Source organism: Triturus cristatus, chromosome 4_2 (assembly GCF_964204655.1).
Source record: "Triturus cristatus chromosome 4_2, aTriCri1.1, whole genome shotgun sequence".
NCBI lineage: Eukaryota > Metazoa > Chordata > Amphibia > Caudata > Salamandridae > Triturus > Triturus cristatus.
The window spans coordinates 615,351,050-615,371,189 of record NC_140586.1 but is presented as its reverse complement, the minus strand read 5'-3'; positions in this window follow the sequence as shown (position 1 = coordinate 615,371,189).

The following is a 20,140-nucleotide window of genomic DNA, read 5'->3' as shown; positions in this document are numbered from 1 at the left end:
CTAGGACCGGTTTCGGGGGTTTCACCTCTCTTCAGCCAGGATAGCTTGATTCCAGTGGTATGGAGAGCACAGAACTCACGTCTGAGCATACCCGTGCAACTCGGGGTGACAAATGCAAAAAGAACTATTGATGGACAAAATGCAGAACAATGTCATACATTCACCCCAGTACAGAAATCTGGGCCTAAATTCATTGATTTTTTGCTCACCATGTCATTCCAGTTTGGACCCAGCCATGTGCACATCAGTCTAGACCCTGTACCCAATGGGAACAGTCCAGCCCAAACTGTCAGGCCAAGTCCTCCCTGGACTGGAAATAAGCATCCTAGGACCGGTTTCGGGGTTTCACCCCTCTTCAGCCAGGATAGCTTGATTCCAGTGGCATGGAGAGCACGGGACTCACGTCTGAGCATACCCGTCCCACTCGTGGTGACAAATGCAAAAAGAATTATTGATGGACAGAATGCAGAACAATGTCATACATTCACCTCAGTACAGAGTTCTGGGCCTAAATCCATCGTTTTTTTGCTCACCATGCCAATCCAGTTTATACCCAGCCATATGCAAATCAGTCTTGAACCTGTACCCAATGGGAACAGTCCAGCCCAAACTGCCGGGCCAGGTCCTCCCTGGACTGGAAACAAGAATCCTCGAACCGGTTTCAGAGTTTCACCCCTCTTCAGCCAGGATAGCTTGAATCCAGTGGCATGGAGAGCACGGGACTCACGTCTGAGCATACCTGTCCCACTCGGGGTGACAAATGCAAAAAGAACTATTGATGGACAGAATGCAGAACAATGTTATACATTCACCCCAGTACAGAGATCTGGGCCTAAATCCATTGTTTTTTTGCTCACCATGCCTTTTCAGTTTGGACCCAGCCATATGCACATCAGTCTTGACCCTGCACCCAATGGGAACTGTCCAGCCCAAACTGCCAGGCCAGGTCCTCCCCGGACTGGAAATAGGCATCCTAGGACCGGTTTTGGGGTTTCACCCCTCTTCAGCCAGGATAGCTTGATTCCAGTGGCATGGAGAGCACGGGACTCACGTCTGAGCATACCCGTCCCACTCGGGGTGACAAATGCAAAAAGAACTATTCATGGACAGAATGCAGAACAATGTCATACATTCACCCCAGTACAGAGATCTGGGCCTAAATCCATTGTTTTTTTGTTCACCATGCCATTCCAGTTTGGACCCAGCCATATGCAAATCAGTCTTGACCCTGTACCCAATGGGAACAGTCCAGCCCAAACTGCCAGGCCAGGTACTCCCTGGACTTGAAACAAGCATCCTAGGACCGGTTTCGGGGTTTCACCCCTCTTCAACCAGGATAGCTTGATTCCAGTGGCATGGAGAGCACGGGACTCACGTCTGAGCATACCCGTCCCACTCGGGGTGACAAATGCAAAAAGAACTATTGATGGACAGAATGCAGAACAATGTCATACATTCACCCCAGTACAGAGATCTGGGCCTAAATCCTTTGTTTTTTTGCTCACCATGCCATTCCAGTTTGGACCCAGCCATATGCAAATCAGTCTTGACCCTGTACCCATTGGGAACAGTCCAGCCCGAACTGCCAGGCCAGGTCCTCCCTTGACTGGAAACAAGCATCCTAGGACCGGTTTCGGGGTTTCACCCCTCTTCAGCCAGTATAGCTTGATTTCAGTGGCATGGAGAGCACGGGATTCACGTCTGAGCATACCCATCCCACTCGGGGTGACAAATGCAAAAAGAACTATTCATGGACAGAATGCAGAACAATGTCATACATTCACCCCAGTACAGAGATCTGGGTCTAAATCCATTGTTTTTTTGCTTACCATGCCATTCCAGTTTGGACCCAGCCATATGCAAATCAGTCTTGACCCTGTACCCAATGGGAAGAGTCCAGCCCGAACTGCCAGGCCAGGTCCTCCCTAGACTGGAAACAAGCATCCTAGGACTGGTTTCGGGGTTTTACTCCTTTTCAGCCAGGATAGCTTGACTCCAGTGACATGATCACGGGACTCACATCTGAGCATACCCGTCCCACTCGGATTGACAAATATAAAAAAGACTATTGTTGGACTGAATGCAGAACAATGTCATACATTCACCCCAGTACAGAGATTTGGGCCTAAATCCATCGTTTTTTTGCTCACCATGCCATTCCAGTTTGGACCCAGCCATATGCAAATCAGTCTTGACCCTGTAACCAATGGGAACAGTCCAGCCCAAACTGTCAGGCCAGGTCCTCCCTGGACTGGAAACAAGCATCCTAGGACCGGTTTCGGGGTTTCACCCCTCTTCAGCCAGGATAGCTTGATTCCAGTGGCATGGAGAGCACGGGACTCACGTCTGAGCATACCCGTCCCACTCGTGGTGACAAATGCAAAAAGAATTATTGATGGACAGACTGCAGAACAATGTCATACATTCACCTCAGTACAGAGTTCTGGGCCTAAATCCATCGTTTTTTTGCTCACCATGCCATTCCAGTTTATACCCAGCCATATGCAAATCAGTCTTGAACCTGTACCCAATGGGAACAGTCCAGCCCGAACTGCCAGGCCAGGTCCTCCCTGGACTGGAAACAAGCATCCTAGGACCGGTTTCGGGGTTTCACCCCTCTTCAGCCAGGATAGCTTGATTCCAGTGGCATGGAGAGCACAGAACTCACGTCTGAGCATACCCGTCCCACTCAGAGTGACAAATGCAAAAAGAACTATTGATGGACAAAATGCAGAACAATGTCATACATTCACCCCAGTACAGAAATCTGGGCCTAAATCCATTGATTTTTTGCTCACCATGCCATTCCAGTTTGGACCCAGCCATATGCACATCATTCTAGACCCTGTACCCAATGGGAACAGTCCAGCCCAAACTGCCAGGCCAGGTTCACCCTGGACTGGAACCAAGCATCCTAGGACTAGTTTCGGGGTTTCACCCCTCTTCAGCCAGGATAGCTTGATTCCAGTGGCATGGAAAGCACGGGACTCACGTCTGAGCATACCTGTCCCACTCGGGGTGACAGATACAAAAAGAACTATTGATGGAGAGAATGCAGAACTATGTCATACATTCACCCCAGTACAGAGATCTGAGCCTAAATCCATTGTTTTTTTGCTCACCATGCCATTCCAGTTTGGACCCAGCCATATGCAAATCAGTCTTGACCCTGTACCCAATGGGAACAGTCCAGCCCAAACTGCCAGGCCAGGTCCTCCCTGGACTGGAAACAAGCATCCTAGGACCGGTTTCGAGGTTTCACCCCTCTTCAGCCAGGATAGCTTGATTCCAGTGGCATGGAGAGCACGGGACTCACGTCTGAGCATACCCATCCCACTTGGGGTGACAAATGCAAAAAGAACTATTGATGGACAGAATGCAGAACAATGTCATACATTCACCCCAGTACAGAGCTCTGGGCCTAAATCCATTGTTTTTTTGTTCACCATGCCATTCCAGTTTGGACCCAGCCATATGCAAATCAGTCTTGACCCTGTACCCAATGGGAACAGTCCAGCCCGAAATGCCAGGCCAGGTCCTCCCTGGACTGGAAACAAGCATCCTAGGACCGGTTTCGAGGTTTCACCCCTCTTCAGCCAGGATAGCTTGATTCCAGTGGCATGGAGAGCACAGAACTCACGTCTGAGCAATCCCGTCCCACTCGGAGTGACAAATGCAAAAAGAACTATTGATGGACAAAATGCAGAACAATGTCATACATTCACCCCAGTGCAGAAATCTGGGCCTAAATCCATAGATTTTTTGCTCACCATGCCATTCCAGTTTGGACCCAGCCATATGCACATCAGTCTAGACCCTGTACCCAATGGGAACAGTCCAGCCCAAACTGTCAGGCCAGGTCCTCCCTGGACTGGAACCAAGCATCCTAGGACCGGTTTCAGGGTTTCACCCCTCTTCAGACAGGATAGCTTGATTCCAATGGCATGGAAAGCACGGGACTCACGTCTGAGCATACCTGTCCCACTCACGGTGACAGATACAAAAAGAACTATTGATGGAGAGAATGCAGAACTATGTCATACATTCACCCCAGTACAGAGCTCTGGGCCTAAATACATTGTTTTTTTGTTCACCATGCCATTCCAGTTTGGACCCAGCCATATGCAAATCAGTCTTGACCCTGTACCCAATGGGAACAGTCCAGCCCAAACTGCCAGGTCAGGTCCTCCCTGGACTGGAAACAAGAATCATCGAACCGGTTTCGGGGTTTCACCCCTCTTCAGCCAGGATAGCTTGAATCCAGTGGCATGGAGAGCACGGGACTCACGTCTGAGCATACCCGTCCCACTCGGGGTCACAAATGCAAAAAGAACTATTGATGGACAGAATGCAGAACAATGTCATACATTCATCCCAGTACAGAGATCTGGGCCTAAATCCATTGTTTTTTTGCTCACCATGCCATTGCAGTTTGGACCCAGCCATATGCAAATCAGTCTTGACTCTGTACCCAATGGGAACTGTCCTGCCCAAAGTGCCAGGCCAGGTCCTCCATGGACTGGAAATAGGCATCCTAGGACCGGTTTCGGGGATTCACCCCTCTTCAGCCAGGATAGCTTGCTTCCAGTGGCATGGAGAGCACGGGACTCACGTCTGAGCATACCCGTCCCACTCGGGGTGACAAATGCAAAAAGAACTATTCATGGACAGAATGCAGAACAATGTCATACATTCACCCCAGTACAGAGATCTGGGCCTAAATCCATTGTTTTTTTGTTCACCATGCCATTCCAGTTTGGACCCAGCCATATGCAAATCAGTCTTGACCCTGTACCCATTGGGAACAGTCCAGTCCGAACTGCCAGGCCAGGTCCTCCCTGGACTGGAAACAAGCATCCTAGGACCGGTTTCGGGGTTTCACCCCTCTTCAGCCAGGACAGCTTGATTTCAGTGGCATGGAGAGCACGGGACTCACGTCTGAGCATACCCATCCCACTCGGGGTGACAAATGCAAAAAGAACTATTGATGGACAGAAGGCAGAACAATGTCATACATTCACCCCAGTACAGAGATATGGGCCTAAATCCATCGTTTTTTTGCTCACCATGCCATTCCAGTTTGGACCCAGCCATATGCAAATCAGTCTTGACCCTGTACCCAAAGGGAACAGTCCAGCCCAAACTGCCAGGCCAGGTCCTCCCTGGACTGGAAACAAGAATCCTCGAACCGGTTTCGGGGTTTCACCCCTCTTCAGCCAGGATAGCTTGAATCCAGTGGCATGGAGAGCAAGGGACTCACGTCTGAGCATACCCGTCCCACTCGGGGTGACAAATACCAAAAGAACTATTGATGGACAGAATGCAGAACAACGTCATACATTCACCCCAGTACAGACATCTGGGCCTAAAATCCATAGTTTTTTTCCACACCATGCCATTCCAGTTTGGACCCAGCCATATGCAAATCAGTCTTGACCCTGTACCCAATGGGAACAGTCCAGCCCGAAATGCCAGGCCAGGTCCTGCCTGGACTGGAAATAGGCATCCTAGGACCGGTTTCGGGGTTTCACCCCTCTGCAGCCAGGATAGCTTGCTTCCAGTGGCATGGAGAGCACGGGACTCACGTCTGAGCATACCCGTCCCACTCGGGGTGACAAATGCAAAAAGAACTATTCATGGACAGAATGCAGAACAATGTCATACATTCACCCCAGTACAGAGATCTGGGCCTAAATCCATTGTTTTTTTGTTCACCATGCCATTCCAGTTTGGACCCAGCCATATGCAAATCAGTCTTGACCCTGTACCCATTGGGAACAGTCCAGTCCGAACTGCCAGGCCAGGTCCTCCCTGGACTGGAAACAAGCATCCTAGGACCGGTTTCGGGGTTTCACCCCTCTTCAGCCAGGACAGCTTGATTTCAGTGGCATGGAGAGCACGGGACTCACGTCTGAGCATACCCATCCCACTCGGGGTGAAAAATGCAAAAAGAACTATTGATGGACAGAAGGCAGAACAATGTCATACATTCACCCCAGTACAGAGATCTGGGCCTAAATCCATCGTTTTTTTGCTCACCATGCCATTCCAGTTTGGACCCAGCCATATGCAAATCAGTCTTGACCCTGTACCCAAAGGGAACAGTCCAGCCCAAACTGCCAGGCCAGGTCCTCCCTGGACTGGAAACAAGAATCCTCGAACCGGTTTCGGGGTTTCACCCCTCTTCAGCCAGGATAGCTTGAATCCAGTGGCATGGAGAGCAAGGGACTCACGTCTGAGCATACCCGTCCCACTCGGGGTGACAAATACCAAAAGAACTATTGATGGACAGAATGCAGAACAACGTCATACATTCACCCCAGTACAGACATCTGGGCCTAAAATCCATAGTTTTTTTCCACACCATGCCATTCCAGTTTGGACCCAGCCATATGCAAATCAGTCTTGACCCTGTACCCAATGGGAACAGTCCAGCCCGAAATGCCAGGCCAGGTCCTGCCTGGACTGGAAATAGGCATCCTAGGACCGGTTTCGGGGTTTCACCCCTCTGCAGCCAGGATAGCTTGCTTCCAGTGGCATGGAGAGCACGGGACTCACGTCTGAGCATACCCGTCCCACTCGGGGTGACAAATGCAAAAAGAACTATTCATGGACAGAATGCAGAACAATGTCATACATTCACCCCAGTACAGAGATCTGGGCCTAAATCCATTGTTTTTTTGTTCACCATGCCATTCCAGTTTGGACCCAGCCATATGCAAATCAGTCTTGACCCTGTACCCATTGGGAACAGTCCAGTCCGAACTGCCAGGCCAGGTCCTCCCTGGACTGGAAACAAGCATCCTAGGACCGGTTTCGGGGTTTCACCCCTCTTCAGCCAGGACAGCTTGATTTCAGTGGCATGGAGAGCACGGGACTCACGTCTGAGCATACCCATCCCACTCGGGGTGAAAAATGCAAAAAGAACTATTGATGGACAGAAGGCAGAACAATGTCATACATTCACCCCAGTACAGAGATCTGGGCCTAAATCCATCGTTTTTTTGCTCACCATGCCATTCCAGTTTGGACCCAGCCATATGCAAATCAGTCTTGACCCTGTACCCAAAGGGAACAGTCCAGCCCAAACTGCCAGGCCAGGTCCTCCCTGGACTGGAAACAAGAATCCTCGAACCGGTTTTGGGGTTTCACCCCTCTTCAGCCAGGATAGCTTGAATCCAGTGGCATGGAGAGCAAGGGACTCACGTCTGAGCATACCCGTCCCACTCGGGGTGACAAATACCAAAAGAACTATTGATGGACAGAATGCAGAACAACGTCATACATTCACCCCAATACAGACATCTGGGCCTAAATCCATAGTTTTTTTCCACACCATGCCATTCCAGTTTGGACCCAGCCATATGCAAATCAGTCTTGACCCTGTACCCAATGGGAACAGTCCAGCCCGAAATGCCAGGCCAGGTCCTGCCTGGACTGGAAATAGGCATCCTAGGACCGGTTTCGGTGTTTCACCCCTCTGCAGCCAGGATAGCTTGATTCCAGTGGCATGGAGAGCACGGGACTCACGTCTGAGCATACCCGTCCCACTCGGGGTGACAAATGCAAAAAGAACTATTCATGGACAGAATTCAGAACAATGTCATACACTCACCCCAGTACAGAGATCTGGGCCGAAATCCATCGGTTTTTTGCTCACCATGCCATTCCAGTTTGGACCCAGCCATATGCAACTAAGTCTTGACCCTGTACCCAATGGAAACAGTCCAGCCCGAACTGCCAGGCCAGGTTCACCCTGGACTGGAAACAAGCATCCTAGGACCGGTTTCGGGGCTTCACCCCTCTTCAGCCAGGATAGCTTAATTCCAGTGGCATGGAGAGCACGGGACTCACGTTTGAGCATACCCGTCCCACTCGGGGTGACAAATGCAAAAAGAACTATTGATGGACAAAATGCATAACAATGTCATACATTCACCCCAGTACAGATAACTGGGCCTAAATTCATTGATTTTTTACTCACCTAGCCATTCCAGTTTGGACCCAGCCATGTGCACATCAGTCTAGACCCTGTACCCAATGGGAACAGTCCAACCCAAACTGTCAGGCCAGGTCCTCCCTGGACTGGAAACAAGCATCCTAGGACCGGTTTCAGGGTTTCACCCCTCTTCAGCCAGGATAGCTTGATTCCAGTGGCATGGAAACCACAGGACTCACATCTGAGCATACCCGCCCCACTCGGGGTGGCAAACGGAAAAAGAACTATTGATGGACAGAATTCAGAACAATGTCATACATTCACCCCAGTACTGAGATCTGGGCCAAAATCCATCGGTTTTTTGCTCACCATGCCATTCCAGTTTGGACCCAGCCATATCCAACTCAGTCTTGAACCTGTACCCAATGGGAACAGTCCAGCCCGAACTGCCAGGCCAGGTTCACCCTGTACTGGAAACAAGCATCCTAGGACCGGTTTCGGGGCTTCACCCCTCTTCAGCCAGGATAGCTTGATTCCAGTGGCATGGAGAGCACGGGACTCATGTTTGAGCATACCCGTCCCACTCAGGGTGACAAATGCAAAAATAACTATTGATGGACAGAATGCAGAACAATGTCATACATTCGCCCCAGTACAGACATCTGGCCCTAAATCCATAGTTTTTTTCCTCACCATGCCATTCCAGTTTGGACCCAGCCATATGCAAATCAGTCTTGACCCTGTACCCAATGGGAACAGTCCAGCTCGAAATGCCAGGCCAGGTCCTCCCTTGACTGGAAACAAGCATCCTAGGACCGGTTTCGGGGTTTCACCCCTCTTCAGCCAGGATAGCTTGATTCCAGTGGCATGGAGAGCACAGAACTCACGTCTGAGCATACCTGTGCCACTCGGGGTGACAAATGCAAAAAGAACTATTGATGCACAAAATGCAGAACAATGTCATACATTCACCCCAGTACAGAAATCTGGGCCTAAATCCATTGATTTTTTGCTCACCATGCCATTCCAGTTTGGACCCAGCCATATGCACATCATTCTAGACCCTGTACCCAATGGGAACAGTCCAGCCCAAACTGCCAGGCCAGGTTCACCCTGGACTGGAACCAAGCATCCTAGGACTGGTTTCGGGGTTTCACCCCTCTTCAGCCAGGTTAGCTTGATTCCAGTGGCATGGAAAGCACGGGACTCACGTCTGAGCATACCTGTCCCACTCGGGGTGACAGATACAAAAAGAACTATTGATGGAGAGAATGCAGAACTATGTCATACATTCACCCCAGTACAGAGATCTGAGCCTAAATCCATTGTTTTTTTGCTCACCATGCCATTCCAGTTTGGACCCAGCCATATGCAAATCAGTCTTGACCCTGTACCCAATGGGAACAGTCCAGCCCAAACTGCCAGGCCAGGTCCTCCCTGGATTGGAAACAAGCATCCTAGGACCGGTTTTGGGGTTTCACCCCTCTTCAGCCAGGATAGCTTGATTCCAGTGGCATGGAGAGCACGGGACTCACGTCTGAGCATACCCATCCCACTTGGGGTGACAAATGCAAAATGAACTATTGATGGACAGAATGCAGAACAATGTCGTACATTCACCTCAGTACAGAGCTCTGGGCCTAAATCCATTGTTTTTTTGTTCACCATGCCATTCCAGTTTGGACCCAGCCATATGCAAATCAGTCTTGACCCTGTACCCAATGGGAACAGTCCAGCCCGAAATGCCAGGCCAGGTCCTCCCTGGACTGGAAACAAGCATCCTAGGACCGGTTTCGGGGTTTCACCCCTCTTCAGCCAGGATAGCTTGATTCCAGTGGCATGGAGAGCACAGAACTCACGTCTGAGCATTCCCGTCCCACTCTGAGTGACAAATGCAAAAAGAACTATTGATGGACAAAATGCAGAACAATGTCATACATTCACCCCAGTGCAGAAATCTGGGCCTAAATCCATAGATTTTTTGCTCACCATGCCATTCCAGTTTGGACCCAGCCATATGCACATCAGTCTAGACCCTGTACCCAATGGGAACAGTCCAGCCCAAACTGTCAGGCCAGGTCCTCCCTGGACTGGAACCAAGCATCCTAGGACCGGTTTCAGGGTTTCACCCCTCTTCAGACAGGATAGCTTGATTCCAATGGCATGGAAAGCACGGGACTCACGTCTGAGCATACCTGTCCCACTCACGGTGACAGATACAAAAAGAACTATTGATGGAGAGAATGCAGAACTATGTCATACATTCACCCCAGTACAGAGCTCTGGGCCTAAATACATTGTTTTTTTGTTCACCATGCCATTCCAGTTTGGACCCAGCCATATGCAAATCAGTCTTGACCCTGTACCCAATGGGAACAGTCCAGCCCAAACTGCCAGGTCAGGTCCTCCCTGGACTGGAAACAAGAATCATCGAACCGGTTTTGGGGTTTCTCCCCTCTTCAGCCAGGATAGCTTGAATCCAGTGGCATGGAGAGCACGGGACTCACGTCTGAGCATACCCGTCCCACTCGGGGTCACAAATGCAAAAAGAACTATTGATGGACAGAATGCAGAACAATGTCATACATTCATCCCAGTACAGAGATCTGGGCCTAAATCCATTGTTTTTTTGCTCACCATGCCATTGCAGTTTGGACCCAGCCATATGCAAATCAGTCTTGACCCTGTACCCAATGGGAACTGTCCTGCCCAAAGTGCCAGGCCAGGTCCTCCCTGGACTGGAAACAAGCATCCTAGGACCGGTTTCGGGGTTTCACCCCTCTTCAGCCAGGACAGCTTGATTTCAGTGGCATGGAGAGCACGGGACTCACGTCTGAGCATACCCATCCCACTCGGGGTAACAAATGCAAAAAGAACTATTGATGGACAGAAGGCAGAACAATGTCATACATTCACCCCAGTACAGAGATCGGGCCTAAATCCATCGTTTTTTTGCTCACCATGCCATTCCAGTTTGGACCCAGCCATATGCAAATCAGTCTTGACCCTGTACCCAAAGGGAACAGTCCAGCCCAAACTGCCAGGCCAGGTCCTCCCTGGACTGGAAACAAGAATCCTCGAACCGGTTTCGGGGTTTCACCCCTCTTCAGCCAGGATAGCTTGAATCCAGTGGCATGGAGAGCAAGGGACTCACGTCTGAGCATACCCGTCCCACTCGGGGTGACAAATGCCAAAAGAACTATTGATGGACAGAATGCAGAACAACGTGATACATTCACCCCAGTACAGACTTCTGGGCCTAAATCCATAGTTTTTTTCCACACCATGCCATTCCAGTTTGGACCCAGCCATATGCAAATCAGTCTTGAACCTGTACCCAATGGGAACAGTCCAGCCCGAAATGCCAGGCCAGGTCCTTCCTGGACTGGAAATAGGCATCCTAGGACCGGTTTCGGGGTTTCACCCCTCTGCAGCCAGGATAGCTTGATTCCAGTGGCATGGAGAGCACGGGACTCACGTCTGAGCATACCCGTCCCACTCGGGGTGACAAATGCAAAAAGAACTATTCATGGACAGAATTCAGAACAATGTCATACACTCACCCCAGTACAGAGATCTGGGCCGAAATCCATCGGTTTTTTGCTCACCATGCCATTCCAGTTTGGACCCAGCCATATGCAACTAAGTCTTGACCCTGTACCCAATGGAAACAGTCCAGCCCGAACTGCCAGGCCAGGTTCACCCTGGACTGGAAACAAGCATCCTAGGACCGGTTTCGGGGCTTCACCCCTCTTCAGCCAGGATAGCTTAATTCCAGTGGCATGGAGAGCACGGGACTCACGTTTGAGCATACCCGTCCCACTCGGGGTGACAAATGCAAAAAGAACTATTGATGGACAAAATGCAGAACAATGTCATACATTCACCCCAGTACAGAAAACTGGGCCTAAATTCATTGAATATTTGCTCACCATGCCATTCCAGTTTGGACCCAGCCATGTGCACATCAGTCTAGACCCTGTACCCAATGGGAACAGTCCAACCCAAACTGTCAGGCCAGGTCCTCCCTGGACTGGAAACAAGCATCCTAGGACCGGTTTCGGGGTTTCACCCCTCTTCAGCCAGGATAGCTTGATTCCAGTGGCATGGAAACCACAGGACTCACATCTGAGCATACCCGCCCCACTCGGGGTGGCAAACGGAAAAAGAACTATTGATGGACAGAATTCAGAACAATGTCATACATTCACCCCAGTACTGAGATCTGGGCCGAAATCCATCAGTTTTTTGCTCACCATGCCATTCCAGTTTGGACCCAGCCATATCCAACTCAGTCTTGAACCTGTACCCAATGGGAACAGTCCAGCCCGAACTGCCAGGCCAGGTTCACCCTGTACTGGAAACAAGCATCCTAGGACCGGTTTCGGGGCTTCACCCCTCTTCAGCCAGGATAGCTTGATTCCAGTGGCATGGAGAGCACGGGACTCACGTTTGAGCATACCCGTCCCACTCAGGGTGACAAATGCAAAAATAACTATTGATGGACAGAATGCAGAACAATGTCATACATTCGCCCCAGTACAGACATCTGGCCCTAAATCCATAGTTTTTTTCCTCACCATGCCATTCCAGTTTGGACCCAGCCATATGCAAATCAGTCTTGACCCTGTACCCAATGAGAACAGTCCAGCTCGAAATGCCAGGCCAGGTCCTCCCTTGACTGGAAACAAGCATCCTAGGACCGGTTTTGGGGTTTCACCCCTCTTCAGCCAGGATAGCTTGATTCCAGTGGCATGGAGAGCACGGGACTCACGTCTGAGCATACCCATCCCACTTGGGGTGACAAATGCAAAATGAACTATTGATGGACAGAATGCAGAACAATGTCATACATTCACCCCAGTACAGAGCTCTGGGCCTAAATCCATTGTTTTTTTGTTCGCCATTCCAGTTTGGACCCAGCCATATGCAAATCAGTCTTGACCCTGTACCCAATGGGAACAGTCCAGCCCGAAATGCCAGGCCAGGTCCTCCCTGGACTGGAAACAAGCATCCTAGGACCGGTTTCGGGGTTTCACCCCTCTTCAGCCAGGATAGCTTGATTCCAGTGGCATGGAGAGCACAGAACTCACGTCTGAGCATACCTGTGCCACTCGGGGTGACAAATGCAAAAAGAACTATTGATGGACAAAATGCAGAACAATGTCATACATTCACCCCAGTACAGAAATCTGGGCCTAAATCCATTGATTTTTTGCTCACCATGCCATTCCAGTTTGGACCCAGCCATATGCACATCATTCTAGACCCTGTACCCAATGGGAACAGTCCAGCCCAAACTGCCAGGCCAGGTTCACCCTGGACTGGAACCAAGCATCCTAGGACTGGTTTCGGGGTTTCACCCCTCTTCAGCCAGGATAGCTTGATTCCAGTGGCATGGAAAGCACGGGACTCACGTCTGAGCATACCTGTCCCACTCGGGGTGACAGATACAAAAAGAACTATTGATGGAGAGAATGCAGAACTATGTCATACATTCACCCCAGTACAGAGATCTGAGCCTAAATCCATTGTTTTTTTGCTCACCATGCCATTCCAGTTTGGACCCAGCCATATGCAAATCAGTCTTGACCCTGTACCCAATGGGAACAGTCCAGCCCAAACTGCCAGGTCAGGTCCTCCCTGGACTGGAAACAAGAATCATCGAACCGGTTTTGGGGTTTCACCCCTCTTCAGCCAGGATAGCTTGATTCCAATGGCATGGAAAGCACGGGACTCACGTCTGAGCATACCTGTCCCACTCACGGTGACAGATACAAAAAGAACTATTGATGGAGAGAATGCAGAACTATGTCATACATTCATCCCAGTACAGAGATCTGGGCCTAAATCCATTGTTTTTTTGCTCACCATGCCATTGCAGTTTGGACCCAGCCATATGCAAATCAGTCTTGACCCTGTACCCAATGGGAACTGTCCTGCCCAAAGTGCCAGGCCAGGTCCTCCCTGGACTGGAAATAGGCATCCTAGGACCGGTTTCGGGGATTCACCCCTCTTCAGCCAGGATAGCTTGCTTCCAGTGGCATGGAGAGCACGGGACTCACGTCTGAGCATACCCGTCCCACTCGGGGTGACAAATGCAAAAAGAACTATTCATGGACAGAATGCAGAACAATGTCATACATTCACCCCAGTACAGAGATCTGGGCCTAAATCCATTGTTTTTTTGTTCACCATGCCATTCCAGTTTGGACCCAGCCATATGCAAATCAGTCTTGACCCTGTACCCATTGGGAACAGTCCAGTCCGAACTGCCAGGCCAGGTCCTCCCTGGACTGGAAACAAGCATCCTAGGACCGGTTTCGGGGTTTCACCCCTCTTCAGCCAGGACAGCTTGATTTCAGTGGCATGGAGAGCACGGGACTCACGTCTGAGCATACCCATCCCACTCGGGGTAACAAATGCAAAAAGAACTATTGATGGACAGAAGGCAGAACAATGTCATACATTCACCCCAGTACAGAGATCTGGGCCTAAATCCATCGTTTTTTTGCTCACCATGCCATTCCAGTTTGGACCCAGCCATATGCAAATCAGTCTTGACCCTGTACCCAAAGGGAACAGTCCAGCCCAAACTGCCAGGCCAGGTCCTCCCTGGACTGGAAACAAGAATCCTCGAACCGGTTTCGGGGTTTCACCCCTCTTCAGCCAGGATAGCTTGAATCCAGTGGCATGGAGAGCAAGGGACTCACGTCTGAGCATACCCGTCCCACTCGCTGTGACAAATGCCAAAAGAACTATTGATGGACAGAATGCAGAACAACGTCATACATTCACCCCAGTACAGACTTCTGGGCCTAAATCCATAGTTTTTTTCCACACCATGCCATTCCAGTTTGGACCCAGCCATATGCAAATCAGTCTTGACCCTGTACCCAATGGGAACAGTCCAGCCCGAAATGCCAGGCCAGGTCCTTCCTGGACTGGAAATAGGCATCCTAGGACCGGTTTCGGGGTTTCACCCCTCTGCAGCCAGGATAGCTTGATTCCAGTGGCATGGAGAGCACGGGACTCACGTCTGAGCATACCCGTCCCACTCGGGGTGACAAATGCAAAAAGAACTATTCATGGACAGAATTCAGAACAATGTCATACACTCACCCCAGTACAGAGATCTGGGCCGAAATCCATCGGTTTTTTGCTCACCATGCCATTCCAGTTTGGACCCAGCCATATGCAACTAAGTCTTGACCCTGTACCCAATGGAAACAGTCCAGCCCGAACTGCCAGGCCAGGTTCACCCTGGACTGGAAACAAGCATCCTAGGACCGGTTTCGGGGCTTCACCCCTCTTCAGCCAGGATAGCTTAATTCCAGTGGCATGGAGAGCACGGGACTCACGTTTGAGCATACCCGTCCCACTCGGGGTGACAAATGCAAAAAGAACTATTGATGGACAAAATGCAGAACAATGTCATACATTCACCCCAGTACAGAAAACTGGGCCTAAATTCATTGATTATTTGCTCACCATGCCATTCCAGTTTGGACCCAGCCATGTGCACATCAGTCTAGACCCTGTACCCAATGGGAACAGTCCAACCCAAACTGTCAGGCCAGGTCCTCCCTGGACTGGAAACAAGCATCCTAGGACCGGTTTCGGGGTTTCACCCCTCTTCAGCCAGGATAGCTTGATTCCAGTGGCATGGAAACCACAGGACTCACATCTGAGCATACCCGCCCCACTCGGGGTGGCAAACGGAAAAAGAACTATTGATGGACAGAATTCAGAACAATGTCATACATTCACCCCAGTACTGAGATCTGGGCCGAAATCCATCGGTTTTTTGCTCACCATGCCATTCCAGTTTGGACCCAGCCATATCCAACTCAGTCTTGAACCTGTACCCAATGGGAACAGTCCAGCCCGAACTGCCAGGCCAGGTTCACCCTGTACTGGAAACAAGCATCCTAGGACCGGTTTCGGGGCTTCACCCCTCTTCAGCCAGGATAGCTTGATTCCAGTGGCATGGAGAGCACGGGACTCACGTTTGAGCATACCCGTCCCACTCAGGGTGACAAATGCAAAAATAACTATTGATGGACATAATGCAGAACAATGTCATACATTCGCCCCAGTACAGACATCTGGCCCTAAATCCATAGTTTTTTTCCTCACCATGCCATTCCAGTTTGGACCCAGCCATATGCAAATCAGTCTTGACCCTGTACCCAATGGGAACAGTCCAGCTCGAAATGCCAGGCCAGGTCCTCCCTTGACTGGAAACAAGCTTCCTAGGACCGGTTTCGGGGTTTCACCCCTCTTCAGCCAGGATAGCTTGATTCCAGTGGCATGGAGAGCACAGAACTCACGTCTGAGCATACCTGTGCCACTCGGGGTGACAAATGCAAAAAGAACTATTGATGGACAAAATGCAGAACAATGTCATACATTCACCCCAGTACAGAAATCTGGGCCTAAATTCATTGATTTTTTGCTCACCATGTCATTCCAGTTTGGACCCAGCCATGTGCACATCAGTCTAGACCCTGTACGCAATGGGAACAGTCCAGCCCAAACTGTCAGGCCAAGTCCTCCCTGGACTGGAAACAAGCATCCTGGGACCGGTTTCGGGGTTTCACCCCTCTTCAGCCAGCATAGCTTTATTCCAGTGGCATGGAAAGCACGGGACTCACGTCTGAGCATACCCGTCCCACTCGGGCTGACAGATACAAAAAGAACTACTGATGGAGAGAATGCAGAACAATGTCATACATTCACCCCAGTACAGAGATCTGGGCCTAAATCCATTGTTTTTTTCTCACCATGCCATTCCAGTTTGGACCCAGCCATATGCAAATCAGTCTTGACCCTGTACCCAATGGGAACAGTCCAGCCCAAACTGCCAGGCCAGGTCCTCCCTGGACTGGAAATAAGCATCCTAGGACCGGTTTCGGGGTTTCACCCCTCTTCAGCCAGGATAGCTTGATTCCAGTGGCATGGAGAGCACGGGACTCACGTCTGAGCATACCCGTCCCACTCGTGGTGACAAATGCAAAAAGAACTATTGATGGACAGAATGCAGAACAATGTCATACATTCACCCCAGTACAGAGTTCTGGGCCTAAATCCATCGTTTTTTTGCTCACCATGCCATTCCAGTTTAGACCCAGCCATATGCAAATCAGTCTTGAACCTGTACCCAATGGGAACAGTCCAGCCCGAACTGCCAGGCCAGGTTCACCCTGTACTGGAAACAAGCATCCTAGGACCGGTTTCGGGGCTTCACCCCTCTTCAGCCAGGATAGCTTGATTCCAGTGGCATGGAGAGCACGGGACTCACGTTTCAGCATACCCGTCCCACTCGGGGTGACAAATGCAAAAAGAAATATTGATGGACAGAATGCAGAACAATGTCATACATTCGCCCCAGTACAGACATCTGGGCCTAAATCCATAGTTTCTTTCCTCACCATGCCATTCCAGTTTGGACCCAGCCATATGCAAATCAGTCTTGACCCTGTAACCAATGGGAACAGTCCAGCTCGAAATGCCAGGCCAGGTCCTCCCTGGACTGGAAACAAGCATCCTAGGACCGGTTTCGGGGTTTCACCTCTCTTCAGCCAGGATAGCTTGATTCCAGTGGCATGGAGAGCACAGAACTCACGTCTGAGCATACCCGTGCCACTCGGGGTGACAAATGCAAAAAGAACTATTGATGGACAAAATGCAGAACAATGTCATACATTCACCCCAGTACAGAAATCTGGGCCTAAATTCAATGATTTTTTGCTCACCATGTCATTCCAGTTTGGACCTCGCCATATGCAATTCAGTCTTGACCCTGTACCCAATGGGAACAGTCCAGCCCGAACTGCCAGGCCAGGTCTTTCCTGGATTGGAAACAAGCATCCTAGGACCGGTTTCGGGGTTTCACCCCTCTTCAGCCAGGATAGCTTGATTACAGTGGCATAGAGAGCACAGGACTCACGTCTGGTCATACCCGTCCCATTCGGGTTGACAAATGCAAAAAGAACTATTGATCGACAGAATGCAGAACAATGTCATACATTCACCCCAGTACAGAGATCTGGGCCTAAATCCGTCGTTTTTTTGCTCACCAGGCCATTCCAGTTTGGACTCAGCCATATGCAAATCAGTCTTGACCCTGTACCCAATGGGAACAGTCCAGCCCGAACTGCCAGGCTAGGTCCTCCCTGGACTGGAAACAAGCATCCTAGGACCGGTTTCGGGGTTTCACCCCTCTTCAGCCAGGATAGCTTGATTCCAGTGGCATTGAGAGCACGGGACTCACGTCTGAGCATACCTGTGCCACTCGGGATGACAAATGCAAAAAGAACTATTGATGGTCATAATGCAGAACAATGTGATACATTCACCCCAGTACAGAGATTTGGGCCTAAATCCATCGTCTTTTTGCTCACCATTCCATTCCAGTTTGGACCCAGCCATATACAAATCAGTCTTGACCCTGTACCCAATGGGAACAGTCCAGTCCGAACTGCCAGGCCAGGTCCTCCCTGGACTGGAAACAAGCATCCTAGGACCGGTTTCGGGGTTTCACCCCTCTTCAGCCAGAATAGCTTGATTCCAGTGGCATGGAGTTCACAGAGTTAGTGGCACCTATAGGGCTGAGCGGGTGTGCAGCCTTCGATGAGGCCGGGTGCACTGATATGTTCTCTGCCATAGCAAAATCAAGACCCAGAATCTAGTGGGTGACTTGGTGGCCTGCGGTGCGGGGCTGCATGATGTGGAGGGTGCAATGGTCACGGGCCCCGGGCTTGGAGCTCCCACCGGCACATGGTGGGCCCTCTTGGAGACATGCCGGTGGCGGAAGGTGAGCAGGGAGGCCTGGTTGCGCAGGGGCGGACAATCTCGGCTGGGCAGCGGGAGAGGCTGGTGTGCGCGGGGGCGGTCAAGCGCTGTTGGTATGTGCTACTGTATGGATTTTGCCATTCATGCCTCTGGCAACTGTTTCAGATGAGGGACCTGGGGAACTGCAGTGTGTACCAGCACGTGGTTGGAGACACACCGGTGGCTGCAGGTGAGCAGTGAGACCTGGGTCTGCAGTGTCAGCACTCTCTCTCTCCCTCTCTTTCTCTCTCCCTCTGTTTCTCTCTCCCTCTCTCTCTCTCTCTCTCTCTCTCTCTCTCTCTCTCTCTCTGTTTCTCTTTCTCTCTCTCTCTCTCTCACTCTACCTCTCTTTCTCTCTCCCTCTCTTTCTCTCTCCCTCTCTTTCGCGCTCCCTCTCTTTCTCTCTCTTTCTATCTCTTTTTCCCTCTCCCTCTCTCTCTCATTCCCTTTCTTTCTTCCTCTTTCTTTCTCCCTCTCTCTCTCTCTCTCTCTCTCTCTCTCTTTCTCTCTCTTTCCATATCCCTCTCTCTCTTTCTCTCTCCCTCTCTTTCTCTCTCTTTCTCCCTCTCTCTCTCTCTTTACCTCTCTCTTTCGCTCTGTCTCTCTGTACTTTGATGGTTGCATGACACACGTTCTTATCTGTATTTCTATCTTGCAGGCTGTGACTTACAGAATGCCCAGAGAAGACCCGCCGTGCCTTTTCAAGATTGTTGTTTTTTGGTTCATCTGTAATAAAGTTTTTATTTGGATTATATGATTTGAATGTATGATTTCCATTTTTCTGGCCGCTCCTGTATGCTAGGTGTTGTGATCGTACGACTTCAGGCGATTTGTTTGGTTCATGGTGTTGATGTGCATTCTCTTTGTCCAAAGGAAGGGGTGGGTGGGTGGTGGGGTCCTGGGGGTGGTTGCGGTGGGTGTTGTTGCCCTATTGGGGCTCTGGGCTGCATGATGAGTAGCTCCATGGCATCTGTTGTTCTTCATGTTTGGCTCTGGGCTGTGCTCCCTTGTCTGGTGCCGGTTGTTGTCCGACTTTACACCAGGTCAGAGCAGGTGTTAGTTTCCTGCTGCTAACTCACTTTATCGCATGTTTGGGGATCTTATCACCGATCTGGCTGGCCGTTGAGAATGTTGTGGAAAGGTGTTGTCGCGTCTTTTTGGAACGCCTACTCTGCATCTTATTAGCGATAGTTGCCGGGTCATCTGTGGCTAGGTTTTTTGAGGATGCGATCACCGGAAAACTGGTGATATCGACTGTTAGCACCAGCTTGTGAATGGGGCGACAATTTTATCGCAACTTTGGCTGCACTTAATTGCCGATAACTCGGCGATAACTCCTTGAGAATATGCCCCCTAATCTTTTCA